We start from the raw sequence: 6,000 nt of genomic DNA, 5'->3' as shown, positions 1-6,000 counted from the left end.
CAGGCTCGAGTTCTGGTGGGTTCAGCCCAGTAGAGACACACCGCTCTCTCTGTGCTCGGACCGGGACACTCGATTTCCCCTAAGGCTTACATGATCAGACTGAAATCCTCACATGCTATATTCATTTATCTGGATTGAAGACAGTCTCGCTGCAGCTGCCTCTGGCTGATATTAACTTGGTGAGTGGATCTTTATTTGAATTCTGGACCAGCTAACTTGCTAACATGTAGATTAGACGTATTTTATGAAATAGCGTCAGTAGTCCTGGGTTTTGTCTTGGTTGGCATACGCCCTGGAGGTGCCGAATTAGTATAACCGCGCATAGATAATGGCTAGTGTTGGGAATGGGTAGCAGGCTAGGTTATAGGTGTCCGTCTTTAGCATAACAGCAACCCAAAAAGGCTGTGCCAATACACAGAGAGCTGTCTACACAGACAGCATTTTTGGGCGTGTTCGAACGAGCCCCAGAAGCTGTCTAGGTAGGCAGCTCACTAGTTTTGAAACACAGCTCTCAAAGTCTCTCTGGATCATGAACCTCATTTACCTTCTCCACTGTTTAGCCTAGCTTAGCCAGCCTGCTACTGATCTGGACTTGTTTTATGTTATATAAACGCCCACATTGCCCCAGTGTTTTCCAAACGCGTCTATAAACATATAAACAGCGCTGGGAATGAAATTGTACGTGGTAGTTCTATCCGTGCATCCCAACACAACTCGACATTACCCGTCGCGCTGAATTAAACGGGTCGACTAACTTAGCTGTTAGCAAGCTAACAAGCCGGAGAAGAGAAAGAAGTTTGGACTGTTCAAGTTAATTGTCTCCTGCGTCTGAATTGGATTATTTTGGGAGTCGTTTGGTTCTTTTAATGGTTCCAGGTCAGTAACTCTTTCTCTTAAGAGTTGTGGTTAATATTAAGTTATTGTTACTAATGTATTTGCCTGTGTGTTATTTGAAACGGTTGTGTTGTTAACGTTACACGTAGTGTATTTTTTTCTATTGCTCAATTTTTAATTAAATGTAAATGCATTCCAGAGCAGCCTGGTATTGACCCAAATATAAAGGTTATGTTTCTGTGTAAGCAAGTTAATAGAACAAAAATGTCAATATGGTATTTTACTGTATGTGCAAACAGTGTATCATGGCATCATCATCATCCCAAATGAGAGCTTATCAACACTAGGACAACATTTACTGATGATCAGATACTGTATCAGTATGTGTTTAGTTGATAGGATTGTGAAAAGGAATGTGCTTGTTAGTTTATAATTAGATTTGTGGCTTCATTTAAGCCTTTAATGTATTAAGGGGCTCATAAATGCATTAGCCTATAGTGCTGACGAAGTAATTGGAGTCTTAAGGTTTCTCATTGAGGTTTAGATTAACCTTCATGTGCAGTGAAATTCAGCCACCCCGGTCAAAGCGTACCAGGTAAACAAACAACATGCATGAGACTGGTCAACATTTGTCAAGTATTTTGGCACATGCTTATTTATCTGTTGTAACACTGACTGTCAGTCGGAGCAGATTCTTTGGGAAATATTGGCTGTAGGCAGTAGGCACTGAAAAAGCAGCTTTGTGAGAAATCGGTGCAGTGGTTTTGGGATATCTGTTAGTGCACAGCAAAACATGTTCAGGCAGCATGAGGCGTTCAGAGTGGTTTGTCTCTGGGATTAGGGTGAGAGGCTCTTGTTTTGCTGTTTGAAAAGCTGCATCTGGGTGGAAAGGTTAGAAGATTCAATGATGAGAAATGACTGGCTTTTTGAGCCTCCTCGCTGAGTCACCGCCGACGTTAAATGTCTGTGGTCATGCAGGAATTTATCTCCAGTTTGAATGTGAATGAAGGAGTCAGATGGAAAACGGGGGCATGATAATAGGTGGCTCACAATTTGTGTGGCTCTGTGTGCAGCAAGATAAATATCAAATTGAGTTTTTCATTAAAGAAAGGATGGGAGACCTTGCCGGCAATGCAGAGAAAACCAGAGTATGACCTCGAGTCAATAAAGGAAGATTTCAGACCGCTTCTGGCTAGCGGTGAAAAGCTGAGAGTGGTGAACGTTGAGTCAGCTAGTTGTGTGGCTATCTTAACATCAGATTTGGTTGTTTGCCTTTGATTCGTCATGCAGTGCATTTCGGCATGCACACTTTAAAGGGATGGAATGGATCACCCCAAAAATTTAAATTCTGTCAATAACTCATGTCGTTCCAAACCATTAAGACTTTCTTTCATCTTTGGAACGCAAATGATCTTTTTGATGAAATCTGAACGCTTTTTGTCCCTCTACTGACAGCTACGTAACTACCACTTTGACGCTTCATAAAGAGATTGTAAAACTAATCCATATGAATGGAACGGTTTGGTCCAAATTTTCTGAAGAGTCTCGATCGCTTTATATGATGAATAGATTGAATTTAGAAGATTCACATTACATTGATCAGTGAACATGAACATACTAAAGCTCAACAGAACCTGCTTGACACGCGAGAACAAACCTCATTAGTTCTTGTTGAAGCTCAAACATGCTTGTGTAACACAAGAATTAACCTCATTGGGTCTCGCACGTCAAGCTAACATGGTTAAGTTTTAGGCTAATTAATGTTTATGTGAATAAAAGCCTAAATTCAATCTGTTCATCATATAAAGCGATCGTGTTTTTTCAGAAAATATGGACTAAACTGATTCATATTCATATGGATTAGTTTTATGATCTCTGTAGGAATTTTTTGAAGCGCCCAAAGTGGTAGTTGCGTAGCATAGATAAAAAGATCTTCATTTGTATTCTGAAGATGAACGAAATTCATACAGGCTTGGAACGATATGAGGGCGAGTTATTGATGACAGAATTTTCATTTTTGTGTGAACTATTCCATTAAAGGGGTGGTAAAATGCCATGTCACAAGATGTAAAATAAATCTCTGATGTCCCCAGAGTGTGTGTGTGAAGTTTAAGCACAAAATACCCCACAGATATTTTTATAAAGCATGTTAAAGTTGTCACTTTTTGAGGATTTGCAAAAACGCACCGTTTTGTGCCTGGCCCTTTAAATGCAAACAAGCTGCCCTACCAGCCGTTTGTTGTAGTCCTTTTCTTTAAAAGCAACATTTCACACTAACTCAAGTTAGAAAAATTAAATCATACTTACCACCCCTTTAAGGAACATTCAAAGTTTCAATAAAAGTTAATTGTCGGCATTTGTGTTGGGCTACAACTAATTATTATTATTTTGATAATCAATAATCTGTTGATTGTGTCTTGGAAGAAATGATTAATTTGATTAAACCAGATGAATTTTCTGTATTTTATATATATATATAAAAAAAAAGTTTACTGCCTGCCCAATGTTGTCCTCCAAAAGTGTTCGAATTGAAGAATGTACATAAAGCACCTGACAGAGCAAGTCGAGTTAAACTTCATGCTATATGAGTTCAGTTCGTTTGAATCGCTTAACATAAAGCAGTTTCATGTTTAGGATGCTTCAAGTTAACGTCGTGCACTTTTCCTGTGTCAGCTCAGTACGTAGGCCTACTTTACTCAATAAAGTAAAGTTGATGTGACTGGTGGATGTTTTCTGTGCACAGCATGCAATCATATTCGTTGTCGATAATTTTCATTATCAATTATTACAGATTTTATAAATTAGTTTAGCTTGCGGCCCTATTTGTGTCATAATTTAGTTTACAAAAACATAATTTTGGCTCCTCTCTCGTTTTCAAATAAAAACAAGTTCATGGCCAGAATGAGATACTAGTTACAATGGAAGTAAATGGGGCCAATTTTTGGAGGGTTTAATGGACCATGAAACCCCAAAACACATTTTTTGAGATGGTTGCATATCAGTGAAAGCAACAATGGGAATCGTTATGTTTACTATTAAGTGAAAAGTGGATATTTTTTAGTTTTTCTGGTTTGAAAAGCTAAGTGGAACCAACGTCACGAAAAGTGAGGTATATGTATTAATTCAAAGTGGTGATTGGCAGAGATGTGAATCTTATAATTTTGTATTTGCACGTGCATTATTTAAGCTGTAGCCTAAAGTTGTTCTTGTCAAGTTGTAAAATTGAACAGGCTATAACTTTACACGACACTATTTTTTTTTTGTGCATATTGTTTTCTTTTGGGCTATTTTTGTTGTAAATGTAAACATGGATTATTCCTTTAAGGTCACTATGAAATCAAAATGGAAAATTCCTGTTTTTTATTGAATATCGCACTATTTGTTATAAATAATTTATCTTGCACATAAATTCATGCTAGTGTGAGGACGGGACCAGAACCTGTCACTCACATGACATCATAGCAACAGCAAACAACAATGGTCTAATCTATTCCAGATTTTTATATTGTCCTAGAAGCGACGTTTTTGTATGTGGTTCTTGCAACCCAGGGCTAAATGTTTCTCCAAAACGAGGCTAATAGCAGATCGTTTTTAAATGAGATTGTTTTTATAAGTTGGTATATTTGTGCAAACAGCAACAAGGCATTGCAAGTGCGGATATTCTGACCCTCTCCCATCAGGTTAAAACCCCCTGTACTAGAGGATTGGACCCGGGTGAGACTGCATCTGATGCTCTTGAGCTCTTGCCGTGCAGTGCCTTGGGTTCACCGCTCATGACTGGATGGAGTGGGGTGGTGGTGGTGGTGGTGGTGGTGGTGGTGGTGGTGGTGGTGGGGTCTTGTATTCCAGGAGCAATCAGGCAAATTAAGCAGGGCAGTGGGAAGCGGTGTGCGCTTAGAGCTGGGGTTTACTCCTGAGTCCTGCAGCACATTAATAGCTCGGCTTTCTTCTCTCTTTCTCTCAATAGCAATGTTTTTGATTTATGAATTTATGAAACATTAGGCCAAGTAGATTTATGTATCTGATGAAATAAATAGTTTTAAATCCCTATAGTCGCTGTTTGCTGACTTTTCAACAAAGCTTTCAATTTGAGGCATTACTAGTGATTGTTTTTTTTTCCGTAATGCTATCACTTGTTTGGTTTTAAAAGAATTAAGTTGAGCAAAATGGTAATATCCCAAATTGCATGAGCATTTGGTTTGTTTGATCAAAATGTCCTTGTGATCATTGATTTAAATGGTCTGATTTTAAAGACAGTTTGCCCCAAAATGTAATTTATTTTTCTGTATGTTGCTCAAAACCTTTGACTTTCCAGTTTTCCAGCTGCTCATGTGGAAGCAGTGGCTTTCAAGCTATCACTATTGTATAATTGTGACTTAATGTTATCAGTGGCTTCATTAAGTAAAATAGTCCAATATTTAATTTGATAAATATGTACTCACTCACTCACTCACTCACTCACTCAGTCACTCACTCTCTCTCTCTCACTCTCTCTCTCTACATTTTTGTGTGGCTTAGGCTAAATTGTTCTAAAAATCTAGATCGATGCGTCCTGATACGAATGCTTTATTAACTCAAATTGCACTAAAATTGGAAGTTGTTTAATATTCCCACCAGCGCAGATTGATTGCACATATTGAAATCTATTTTTTTTGGGGGGGATTGACTCTCTAGTCAGTTAATGTATAGCTACTACTATCTCTAATGGTTTGCTAGAGTAGTCTTTGTGTTGGTGTGTGAGTCATTTTGTCTGTTCTGTACTCGTGGGTGTAGCACTAGCTTCAGTACAAAATCTCTGAATCTTATAATTTGCTATTCCTTTTATTCTTGGTGTAGCCTATGTTAAATAGTGCCCAAGACAAAGAGATTTAAGGTCAGAGTAATAAATGAATAAGAGATATAGACCATTCATTTTGTCAGAACCCTAATGAAGAGGTGCCGAGTGTTGAAATGGGAAGTGCGTTACATAATAGCTGTGTATCAAATCAAATGATAAGCTATACTCAAGCAAATTGTTAACGTATCATCATGTTAGTTTACTTCATGTCATTCACCACTGCACATGGACCTCTGGATGAGGTCAAGTGTTTGTTGTTCCAGGAATTTGATCAAATTAAGATAAAATACATCAAAATATCTGCAAAATGAAGCTTGGAGACAGCCTGG

At 38.2% G+C, this 6,000-nt stretch overlaps 1 protein-coding gene across 2 annotated transcripts in view; it reads left to right on the top strand.

Moving 5' to 3' along the window:
- ndst1b (N-deacetylase/N-sulfotransferase (heparan glucosaminyl) 1b) overlaps positions 1 to 6,000 on the top strand; it is a 94,114-nt gene that overhangs the window by 83 nt on the left and 88,031 nt on the right. Inside the window, exon 1 of one of the 2 annotated variants that reach the window (XM_079585274.1) lies at positions 1 to 179. This exon is cut by the window's left edge and continues 83 nt beyond it. The gene's annotated coding sequence lies outside the window, so the exon portion shown is untranslated. Of the gene's footprint in view, positions 180 to 509; positions 877 to 6,000 lie in introns of those variants that run through there. The other variant, XM_079585273.1, reaches the window with a different exon arrangement.

Source organism: Phoxinus phoxinus, assembly GCF_949152265.1.
Source record: "Phoxinus phoxinus genome assembly, chromosome: 17".
In the NCBI taxonomy this organism is placed as follows: Eukaryota; Metazoa; Chordata; class Actinopteri; order Cypriniformes; family Leuciscidae; genus Phoxinus; species Phoxinus phoxinus.
This window is presented reverse-complemented; position numbering and strand designations above follow the sequence as displayed.